The following is a 12,301-nucleotide window of genomic DNA, read 5'->3' as shown; positions in this document are numbered from 1 at the left end:
TGTGTGCAGTATGTGTGCAGTATGTGTGCAGTATGTGTGTCGTATGTGTGCAGTATGTGTGCAGTATGTGTGCAGTATGTGTCGTATGTGTACAGTATGTGTGCCGTATGTGTGCAGTATGTGTGCAGTATGTGTCGTATGTGTGCAGTATGTGTGTCGTATGTGTGCAGTATGTGTGCAGTATGTGTGCAGTATGTGTGTCATATGTGTGCAGTATGTGTGTCGTATGTGTGCAGTATGTGTGCAGTATGTGTGCAGTATGTGTGTCGTATGTGTGCAGTATGTGTGTCGTATGTGTGCAGTATGTGTGCAGTATGTGTGCAGTATGTGTGTCATATGTGTGCAGTATGTGTGTCGTATGTGTGCAGTATGTGTGCCGTATGTGTGCCGTATGTGTGCAGTATGTGTGCAGTATGTGTGCCGTATGTGTGCAGTATGTGTGCAGTATGTGTGCAGTATGTGTGCCGTATGTGTGCCGTATGTGTGCCGTATGTGTGCCGTATGTGTGCAGTATGTGTGCAGTATGTGTGCCGTATGTGTGCAGTATGTGTGCAGTATGTGTGCAGTATGTGTGCAGTATGTGTGCAGTATGTGTGCAGTATGTGTGTCGTATGTGTGCAGTATGTGTGCAGTATGTGTGCAGTATGTGTGTCGTATGTGTGCAGTATGTGTGTCGTATGTGTGCAGTATGTGTGTCGTATGTGTGCAGTATGTGTGCAGTATGTGTGCAGTATGTGTGTCGTATGTGTGCAGTATGTGTGCAGTATGTGTGCAGTATGTGTGTCGTATGTGTGCAGTATGTGTGCAGTATGTGTGCAGTATGTGTGTCGTATGTGTGCAGTATGTGTGTCGTATGTGTGCAGTATGTGTGCAGTATGTGTGCAGTATGTGTGTCATATGTGTGCAGTATGTGTGTCGTATGTGTGCAGTATGTGTGCCGTATGTGTGCCGTATGTGTGCAGTATGTGTGCAGTATGTGTGCCGTATGTGTGCAGTATGTGTGCAGTATGTGTGCAGTATGTGTGCAGTATGTGTGTCGTATGTGTGCAGTATGTGTGCAGTATGTGTGCAGTATGTGTGCCGTATGTGTGCCGTATGTGTGCCGTATGTGTGCCGTATGTGTGCAGTATGTGTGCAGTATGTGTGCAGTATGTGTGTCGTATGTGTGCAGTATGTGTGCAGTATGTGTGCAGTATGTGTGTCGTATGTGTGCAGTATGTGTGCCGTATGTGTGCCGTATGTGTGCAGTATGTGTGCAGTATGTGTGTCGTATGTGTGCAGTATGTGTGCAGTATGTGTGCAGTATGTGTGCAGTATGTGTGCCGTATGTGTGTCGTATGTGTGCAGTATGTGTGCAGTATGTGTGCCGTATGTGTCGTATGTGTGTCGTATGTGTGCAGTATGTGTGCCGTATGTGTCGTATGTGTGTCGTATGTGTGCAGTATGTGTGCCGTATGTGTGTCGTATGTGTGTCGTATGTGTCGTATGTGTGCAGTATGTGTGCAGTATGTGTGTCGTATGTGTGCAGTATGTGTGCAGTATGTGTGCAGTATGTGTGTCGTATGTGTGCAGTATGTGTGCAGTATGTGTGCAGTATGTGTGCCGTATGTGTGCAGTATGTGTGCCGTATGTGTGTCGTATGTGTGCAGTATGTGTGCCGTATGTGTGCCGTATGTGTGCAGTATGTGTGACGTATGTGTGCAGTATGTGTGCAGTATGTGTGCAGTATGTGTCGTATGTGTACAGTATGTGTGCCGTATGTGTGCAGTATGTGTGCAGTATGTGTCGTATGTGTGCAGTATGTGTGCAGTATGTGTGCAGTATGTGTGCCGTATGTGTGCAGTATGTGTGCAGTATGTGTGCAGTATGTGTGCCGTATGTGTGCAGTATGTGTGCAGTATGTGTGCAGTATGTGTCGTATGTGTACAGTATGTGTGCCGTATGTGTGCAGTATGTGTGCAGTATGTGTGCAGTATATGTGTCGTATGTGTGCAGTATGTGTGCAGTATGTGTGCAGTATGTGTGTCGTATGTGTGCAGTATATGTGTCGTATGTGTGCAGTATGTGTCGTATGTGTACAGTATGTGTGCCGTATGTGTGCAGTATGTGTGCAGTATGTGTCGTATGTGTGCAGTATGTGTGTCGTATGTGTGCAGTATGTGTGCAGTATGTGTGCAGTATGTGTGCCGTATGTGTGTCGTATGTGTGCAGTATGTGTGCAGTATGTGTGCAGTATGTGTGTCATATGTGTGCAGTATGTGTGTCGTATGTGTGCAGTATGTGTGCAGTATGTGTGCAGTATGTGTGTCGTATGTGTGCAGTATGTGTGTCGTATGTGTGCAGTATGTGTGCAGTATGTGTGCAGTATGTGTGTCATATGTGTGCAGTATGTGTGTCGTATGTGTGCAGTATGTGTGCCGTATGTGTGCCGTATGTGTGCAGTATGTGTGCAGTATGTGTGCCGTATGTGTGCAGTATGTGTGCAGTATGTGTGCAGTATGTGTGCAGTATGTGTGCCGTATGTGTGTCGTATGTGTGCAGTATGTGTGCAGTATGTGTGCCGTATGTGTCGTATGTGTGTCGTATGTGTGCAGTATGTGTGCCGTATGTGTCGTATGTGTGTCGTATGTGTGCAGTATGTGTGCAGTATGTGTGCCGTATGTGTCGTATGTGTGTCGTATGTGTGTCGTATGTGTGCCGTATGTGTGCAGTATGTGTGCAGTATGTGTGTCGTATGTGTGCAGTATGTGTGCAGTATGTGTGCAGTATGTGTGTCGTATGTGTGCAGTATGTGTGCAGTATGTGTGCAGTATGTGTGCCGTATGTGTGCAGTATGTGTGCCGTATGTGTGCCGTATGTGTGCAGTATGTGTGACGTATGTGTGCAGTATGTGTGCAGTATGTGTGCAGTATGTGTGCAGTATGTGTGTCGTATGTGTGCAGTATGTGTGCAGTATGTGTGCAGTATGTGTGGCGTATGTGTGCCGTATGTGTGCCGTATGTGTGTCGTATGTGTGGCGTATGTGTGCAGTACGTGTGCAGTATGTGTGCCGTATGTGTGTCGTATGTGTGCAGTATGTGTGCAGTATGTGTGTCGTATGTGTGCAGTATGTGTGCAGTATGTGTGTCGTATGTGTGCCGTATGTGTGTCGTATAGGTGCAGTATGTGTGCAGTATGTGTGTCGTATGTGTGCAGTATGTGTGCAGTATGTGTGTCGTATGTGTGCAGTATGTGTGCAGTATGTGTGTCGTATGTGTGCAGTATGTGTGCAGTATGTGTGCCGTATGTGTGACGTATGTGTCGTATGTGTGCAGTATGTGTGCAGTATGTGTGTCGTATGTGTGCAGTATGTGTGCAGTATGTGTGCCGTATGTGTGACGTATGTGTCGTATGTGTGCAGTATGTGTGCAGTATGTGTGTCGTATGTGTGCAGTATGTGTGCAGTATGTGTGTCGTATGTGTGTCGTATGTGTCGTATGTGTGCAGTATGTGTGCCGTATATGTGACGTATGTGCAGTATGTGTGCAGTATGTGTGCAGTATGTGTGTCGTATGTGTGCAGTATGTGTGCAGTATGTGTGTCGTATGTGTGTCGTATGTGTCGTATGTGTGCAGTATGTGTGCAGTATGTGTGTCGTATGTGTGCAGTATGTGTGCAGTATGTGTGTCGTATGTGTGTCGTATGTGTGCCGTATGTGTGTCGTATGTGTGCAGTATGTGTGTCGTATGTGTGCAGTATGTGTGCCGTATATGTGTCGTATGTGTGCAGTATGTGTGCAGTATGTGTGCAGTATGTGTGGCGTATGTGTGCAGTATGTGTGCCGTATGTGTGCAGTATGTGTGGCGTATGTGTGCCGTATGTGTGTGGTATGTGTGGCGTATGTGTGCAGTACGTGTGCAGTATGTGTGCAGTATGTGTGTCGTATGTGTCGTATGTGTGCAGTATGTGTGCAGTATGTGTGTCGTATGTGTGCAGTATGTGTGCAGTATGTGTGTCGTATGTGTGCCGTATGTGTGCCGTATGTGTGACGTATGTGTGCAGTATGTGTGCAGTATGTGTGCAGTATGTGTGTCGTATGTGTGCAGTATGTGTGCAGTATGTGTGCCGTATGTGTGCCGTATGTGTGCCGTATGTGTGCAGTATGTGTGTCGTATGTGTGTCGTATGTGTGCAGTATGTGTGCCGTATGTGTGTCGTATGTGTGACGTATGTGTGCAGTATGTGTGCAGTATGTGTGTCGTATGTGTGCAGTATGTGTGCCGTATGTGTGCAGTATGTGTGCAGTATGTGTGCAGTATGTGTGTCGTATGTGTGTCGTATGTGTGCAGTATGTGTGCCGTATGTGTGTCGTATGTGTGCAGTATGTGTGCCGTATGTGTGCAGTATGTGTGCCGTATATGTGTCGTATGTGTGCAGTATGTGTGCAGTATGTGTGCAGTATGTGTGGCGTATGTGTGCAGTATGTGTGCCGTATGTGTGTTGTATGTGTGCCGTATGTGTGCCGTATATGTGTCGTATGTGTGCAGTATGTGTGTCGTATGTGTGTCGTATGTGTGCAGTATGTGTGCCGTATATGTGTCGTATGTGTGCAGTATGTGTGTCGTATGTGTGTCGTATGTGTGCAGTATGTGTGCAGTATGTGTGCAGTATGTGTGGCGTATGTGTGGAGTATGTGTGCCGTATGTGTGTTGTATGTGTGCCGTATGTGTGCAGTATGTGTGTCGTATGTGTGCAGTATGTGTGTCGTATGTGTGCAGTATGTGTGCAGTATGTGTGTCGTATGTGTGCCGTATGTGTGCCGTATGTGTGTCGTATGTGTGCAGTATGTGTGCAGTATGTGTGTCGTATGTGTGTCGTATGTGTGCCGTATGTGTGTCGTATGTGTGCAGTATGTGTGTCGTATGTGTGCAGTATGTGTGCCGTATATGTGTCGTATGTGTGCAGTATGTGTGCAGTATGTGTGCAGTATGTGTGGCGTATGTGTGCAGTATGTGTGCCGTATGTGTGCAGTATGTGTGGCGTATGTGTGCCGTATGTGTGTGGTATGTGTGGCGTATGTGTGCAGTACGTGTGCAGTATGTGTGCAGTATGTGTGTCGTATGTGTCGTATGTGTGCAGTATGTGTGCAGTATGTGTGTCGTATGTGTGCAGTATGTGTGCAGTATGTGTGTCGTATGTGTGCCGTATGTGTGTCGTATGTGTGACGTATGTGTGCAGTATGTGTGTCGTATGTGTGCAGTATGTGTGCAGTATGTGTGCAGTATGTGTGCAGTATGTGTGCAGTATGTGTGTCGTATGTGTGCAGTATGTGTGCAGTATGTGTGCAGTATGTGTGTCGTATGTGTGCAGTATGTGTGTCGTATGTGTGCAGTATGTGTGTCGTATGTGTGCAGTATGTGTGCAGTATGTGTGCAGTATGTGTGTCGTATGTGTGCAGTATGTGTGCAGTATGTGTGCAGTATGTGTGTCGTATGTGTGCAGTATGTGTGCAGTATGTGTGCAGTATGTGTGTCGTATGTGTGCAGTATGTGTGCAGTATGTGTGCAGTATGTGTGCAGTATGTGTGTCGTATGTGTGCAGTATGTGTGTCGTATGTGTGCAGTATGTGTGTCGTATGTGTGCAGTATGTGTGCAGTATGTGTGCAGTATGTGTGTCGTATGTGTGCAGTATGTGTGCAGTATGTGTGCAGTATGTGTGTCGTATGTGTGCAGTATGTGTGCAGTATGTGTGCAGTATGTGTGTCGTATGTGTGCCGTATGTGTGTCGTATGTGTGACGTATGTGTGCAGTATGTGTGTCGTATGTGTGCAGTATGTGTGCAGTATGTGTGCAGTATGTGTGCAGTATGTGTGTCGTATGTGTGCAGTATGTGTGCAGTATGTGTGCAGTATGTGTGTCGTATGTGTGCAGTATGTGTGTCGTATGTGTGCAGTATGTGTGCAGTATGTGTGCAGTATGTGTGTCATATGTGTGCAGTATGTGTGTCGTATGTGTGCAGTATGTGTGCCGTATGTGTGCCGTATGTGTGCAGTATGTGTGCAGTATGTGTGCCGTATGTGTGCAGTATGTGTGCAGTATGTGTGCAGTATGTGTGCAGTATGTGTGCAGTATGTGTGTCGTATGTGTGCAGTATGTGTGCAGTATGTGTGCAGTATGTGTGTCGTATGTGTGCAGTATGTGTGCCGTATGTGTGCCGTATGTGTGCAGTATGTGTGCAGTATGTGTGCAGTATGTGTGTCGTATGTGTGCAGTATGTGTGCAGTATGTGTGCAGTATGTGTGTCGTATGTGTGCAGTATGTGTGCCGTATGTGTGCCGTATGTGTGCAGTATGTGTGCAGTATGTGTGTCGTATGTGTGCAGTATGTGTGCAGTATGTGTGCAGTATGTGTGCAGTATGTGTGCCGTATGTGTGCAGTATGTGTGCAGTATGTGTGCCGTATGTGTCGTATGTGTGTCGTATGTGTGCAGTATGTGTGCCGTATGTGTCGTATGTGTGTCGTATGTGTGCAGTATGTGTGCCGTATGTGTGTCGTATGTGTGTCGTATGTGTCGTATGTGTGCAGTATGTGTGCAGTATGTGTGTCGTATGTGTGCAGTATGTGTGCAGTATGTGTGCAGTATGTGTGTCGTATGTGTGCAGTATGTGTGCAGTATGTGTGCAGTATGTGTGCCGTATGTGTGCAGTATGTGTGCCGTATGTGTGTCGTATGTGTGCAGTATGTGTGCCGTATGTGTGCCGTATGTGTGCAGTATGTGTGACGTATGTGTGCAGTATGTGTGCAGTATGTGTGCAGTATGTGTCGTATGTGTACAGTATGTGTGCCGTATGTGTGCAGTATGTGTGCAGTATGTGTCGTATGTGTGCAGTATGTGTGCAGTATGTGTGCAGTATGTGTGCCGTATGTGTGCAGTATGTGTGCAGTATGTGTGCAGTATGTGTGCCGTATGTGTGCAGTATGTGTGCAGTATGTGTGCAGTATGTGTCGTATGTGTACAGTATGTGTGCCGTATGTGTGCAGTATGTGTGCAGTATGTGTGCAGTATGTGTGCAGTATATGTGTCGTATGTGTGCAGTATGTGTGCAGTATGTGTGCAGTATGTGTGCAGTATGTGTGCAGTATGTGTGTCGTATGTGTGCAGTATGTGTGCAGTATGTGTGCAGTATGTGTCGTATGTGTACAGTATGTGTGTCGTATGTGTGCAGTATGTGTGCAGTATGTGTGCAGTATGTGTGTCATATGTGTGCAGTATGTGTGTCGTATGTGTGCAGTATGTGTGCCGTATGTGTGCCGTATGTGTGCAGTATGTGTGCAGTATGTGTGCAGTATGTGTGCAGTATGTGTGCCGTATGTGTGTCGTATGTGTGCAGTATGTGTGCAGTATGTGTGCAGTATGTGTGTCATATGTGTGCAGTATGTGTGTCGTATGTGTGCAGTATGTGTGCAGTATGTGTGCAGTATGTGTGTCGTATGTGTGCAGTATGTGTGTCGTATGTGTGCAGTATGTGTGCAGTATGTGTGCAGTATGTGTGTCATATGTGTGCAGTATGTGTGTCGTATGTGTGCAGTATGTGTGCCGTATGTGTGCCGTATGTGTGCAGTATGTGTGCAGTATGTGTGCCGTATGTGTGCAGTATGTGTGCAGTATGTGTGCAGTATGTGTGCAGTATGTGTGCCGTATGTGTGTCGTATGTGTGCAGTATGTGTGCAGTATGTGTGCCGTATGTGTCGTATGTGTGTCGTATGTGTGCAGTATGTGTGCCGTATGTGTCGTATGTGTGTCGTATGTGTGCAGTATGTGTGCAGTATGTGTGCCGTATGTGTCGTATGTGTGTCGTATGTGTGTCGTATGTGTCGTATGTGTGCAGTATGTGTGCAGTATGTGTGTCGTATGTGTGCAGTATGTGTGCAGTATGTGTGCAGTATGTGTGTCGTATGTGTGCAGTATGTGTGCAGTATGTGTGCAGTATGTGTGCAGTATGTGTGCCGTATGTGTGCCGTATGTGTGCAGTATGTGTGACGTATGTGTGCAGTATGTGTGCAGTATGTGTGCAGTATGTGTGCAGTATGTGTGTCGTATGTGTGCAGTATGTGTGCAGTATGTGTGCAGTATGTGTGGCGTATGTGTGCCGTATGTGTGCCGTATGTGTGTCGTATGTGTGGCGTATGTGTGCAGTACGTGTGCAGTACGTGTGCCGTATGTGTGTCGTATGTGTGCAGTATGTGTGCAGTATGTGTGCCGTATGTGTGCAGTATGTGTGCAGTATGTGTGCAGTATGTGTCGTATGTGTACAGTATGTGTGCCGTATGTGTGCAGTATGTGTGCAGTATGTGTGCAGTATGTGTGCAGTATATGTGTCGTATGTGTGCAGTATGTGTGCAGTATGTGTGCAGTATGTGTGCAGTATGTGTGCAGTATGTGTGTCGTATGTGTGCAGTATGTGTGCAGTATGTGTGCAGTATGTGTCGTATGTGTACAGTATGTGTGTCGTATGTGTGCAGTATGTGTGCAGTATGTGTGCAGTATGTGTGTCATATGTGTGCAGTATGTGTGTCGTATGTGTGCAGTATGTGTGCCGTATGTGTGCCGTATGTGTGCAGTATGTGTGCAGTATGTGTGCAGTATGTGTGCAGTATGTGTGCCGTATGTGTGTCGTATGTGTGCAGTATGTGTGCAGTATGTGTGCAGTATGTGTGTCATATGTGTGCAGTATGTGTGTCGTATGTGTGCAGTATGTGTGCAGTATGTGTGCAGTATGTGTGTCGTATGTGTGCAGTATGTGTGTCGTATGTGTGCAGTATGTGTGCAGTATGTGTGCAGTATGTGTGTCATATGTGTGCAGTATGTGTGTCGTATGTGTGCAGTATGTGTGCCGTATGTGTGCCGTATGTGTGCAGTATGTGTGCAGTATGTGTGCCGTATGTGTGCAGTATGTGTGCAGTATGTGTGCAGTATGTGTGCAGTATGTGTGCCGTATGTGTGTCGTATGTGTGCAGTATGTGTGCAGTATGTGTGCCGTATGTGTCGTATGTGTGTCGTATGTGTGCAGTATGTGTGCCGTATGTGTCGTATGTGTGTCGTATGTGTGCAGTATGTGTGCAGTATGTGTGCCGTATGTGTCGTATGTGTGTCGTATGTGTGTCGTATGTGTCGTATGTGTGCAGTATGTGTGCAGTATGTGTGTCGTATGTGTGCAGTATGTGTGCAGTATGTGTGCAGTATGTGTGTCGTATGTGTGCAGTATGTGTGCAGTATGTGTGCAGTATGTGTGCAGTATGTGTGCCGTATGTGTGCCGTATGTGTGCAGTATGTGTGACGTATGTGTGCAGTATGTGTGCAGTATGTGTGCAGTATGTGTGCAGTATGTGTGTCGTATGTGTGCAGTATGTGTGCAGTATGTGTGCAGTATGTGTGGCGTATGTGTGCCGTATGTGTGCCGTATGTGTGTCGTATGTGTGGCGTATGTGTGCAGTACGTGTGCAGTACGTGTGCCGTATGTGTGTCGTATGTGTGCAGTATGTGTGCAGTATGTGTGTCGTATGTGTGCAGTATGTGTGCAGTATGTGTGTCGTATGTGTGCCGTATGTGTGTCGTATAGGTGCAGTATGTGTGCAGTATGTGTGTCGTATGTGTGCAGTATGTGTGCAGTATGTGTGTCGTATGTGTGCAGTATGTGTGCAGTATGTGTGTCGTATGTGTGCAGTATGTGTGCAGTATGTGTGCCGTATGTGTGACGTATGTGTCGTATGTGTGCAGTATGTGTGCAGTATGTGTGTCGTATGTGTGCAGTATGTGTGCAGTATGTGTGCCGTATGTGTGACGTATGTGTCGTATGTGTGCAGTATGTGTGCAGTATGTGTGTCGTATGTGTGCAGTATGTGTGCAGTATGTGTGTCGTATGTGTGTCGTATGTGTCGTATGTGTGCAGTATGTGTGCCGTATGTGTGACGTATGTGTGACGTATGTGTGCAGTATGTGTGCAGTATGTGTGTCGTATGTGTGCAGTATGTGTGCAGTATGTGTGTCGTATGTGTGTCGTATGTGTCGTATGTGTGCAGTATGTGTGCAGTATGTGTGTCGTATGTGTGCAGTATGTGTGCAGTATGTGTGTCGTATGTGTGTCGTATGTGTGCCGTATGTGTGTCGTATGTGTGCAGTATGTGTGTCGTATGTGTGCAGTATGTGTGCCGTATATGTGTCGTATGTGTGCAGTATGTGTGCAGTATGTGTGCAGTATGTGTGGCGTATGTGTGCAGTATGTGTGCCGTATGTGTGCAGTATGTGTGGCGTATGTGTGCCGTATGTGTGTGGTATGTGTGGCGTATGTGTGCAGTACGTGTGCAGTATGTGTGCAGTATGTGTGTCGTATGTGTCGTATGTGTGCAGTATGTGTGCAGTATGTGTGTCGTATGTGTGCAGTATGTGTGCAGTATGTGTGTCGTATGTGTGCCGTATGTGTGCCGTATGTGTGACGTATGTGTGCAGTATGTGTGCAGTATGTGTGTCGTATGTGTGCAGTATGTGTGCAGTATGTGTGCCGTATGTGTGCCGTATGTGTGCCGTATGTGTGCAGTATGTGTGTCGTATGTGTGTCGTATGTGTGACGTATGTGTGCAGTATGTGTGCAGTATGTGTGTCGTATGTGTGACGTATGTGTGCAGTATGTGTGCAGTATGTGTGTCGTATGTGTGCAGTATGTGTGCCGTATGTGTGCAGTATGTGTGCAGTATGTGTGTCGTATGTGTGTCGTATGTGTGCAGTATGTGTGCCGTATGTGTGTCGTATGTGTGCAGTATGTGTGCCGTATGTGTGCAGTATGTGTGCCGTATATGTGTCGTATGTGTGCAGTATGTGTGCAGTATGTGTGCAGTATGTGTGGCGTATGTGTGCAGTATGTGTGCCGTATGTGTGTTGTATGTGTGCCGTATGTGTGCCGTATATGTGTCGTATGTGTGCAGTATGTGTGTCGTATGTGTGTCGTATGTGTGCAGTATGTGTGCCGTATATGTGTCGTATGTGTGCAGTATGTGTGTCGTATGTGTGTCGTATGTGTGCAGTATGTGTGCAGTATGTGTGCAGTATGTGTGGCGTATGTGTGGAGTATGTGTGCCGTATGTGTGTTGTATGTGTGCCGTATGTGTGCAGTATGTGTGTCGTATGTGTGCAGTATGTGTGTCGTATGTGTGCAGTATGTGTGCAGTATGTGTGTCGTATGTGTGCCGTATGTGTGCCGTATGTGTGTCGTATGTGTGCAGTATGTGTGCAGTATGTGTGTCGTATGTGTGTCGTATGTGTGCCGTATGTGTGTCGTATGTGTGCAGTATGTGTGTCGTATGTGTGCAGTATGTGTGCCGTATATGTGTCGTATGTGTGCAGTATGTGTGTCGTATGTGTGTCGTATGTGTGCAGTATGTGTGCCGTATGTGTGTCGTATGTGTGCAGTATGTGTGTCGTATGTGTGTCGTATGTGTGCAGTATGTGTGCAGTATGTGTGCAGTATGTGTGTCGTATGTGTGTTGTATGTGTGCCGTATGTGTGCCGTATATGTGTCGTATGTGTGCAGTATGTGTGTCGTATGTGTGTCGTATGTGTGCAGTATGTGTGCCGTATGTGTGTCGTATGTGTGCAGTATGTGTGTCGTATGTGTGTCGTATGTGTGCAGTATGTGTGCAGTATGTGTGCAGTATGTGTGGCGTATGTGTGCAGTATGTGTGCCGTATGTGTGCAGTATGTGTGTTGTATGTGTGCCGTATGTGTGCCGTATGTGTGCAGTATGTGTGCAGTATGTGTGTCGTATGTGTGCAGTATGTGTGTCGTATGTGTGCCGTATGTGTGCAGTATGTGTGCCGTATGTGTGCAGTATGTGTGCAGTATGTGTGCAGTATGTGTGGCGTATGTGTGCAGTATGTGTGCCGTATGTGTGCAGTATGTGTGTTGTATGTGTGCCGTATGTGTGCAGTATGTGTGCCGTATGTGTGCCGTATGTGTGCCGTATGTGTGCAGTATGTGTGCAGTATGTGTGGCGTATGTGTGCAGTATGTGTGCCGTATGTGTGCAGTATGTGTGTTGTATGTGTGCCGTATGTGTGCCGTATGTGTGCAGTATGTGTGCAGTATGTGTGTCGTATGTGTGCAGTATGTGTGTCGTATGTGTGCCGTATGTGTGTCGTATGTGTGTCGTATGTGTGCAGTATGTGTGCCGTATGTGTGCAGTATGTGTGCAGTATGTGTGGCGTATGTGTGCAGTATGTGTGCCGTATGTGTGCAGTATGTGTGTTGTATGTGTGCCGTATGTGTGCCGT

The 12,301-nt window shown here is 46.8% G+C and overlaps 1 protein-coding gene across 4 annotated transcripts in view; it reads right to left on the bottom strand.

The window, feature by feature from the left end:
• Nucleotides 1-12,301, bottom strand: part of patj (PATJ crumbs cell polarity complex component) — a 139,205-nt gene that overhangs the window by 13,263 nt on the left and 113,641 nt on the right. The gene's annotated exons all lie outside the window — the stretch shown is intronic.

The sequence above is a fragment of the Cyclopterus lumpus genome, chromosome 4 (genome assembly GCF_009769545.1).
Source record: "Cyclopterus lumpus isolate fCycLum1 chromosome 4, fCycLum1.pri, whole genome shotgun sequence".
Classification (NCBI taxonomy): domain Eukaryota; kingdom Metazoa; phylum Chordata; class Actinopteri; order Perciformes; family Cyclopteridae; genus Cyclopterus; species Cyclopterus lumpus.
This window is presented reverse-complemented; position numbering and strand designations above follow the sequence as displayed.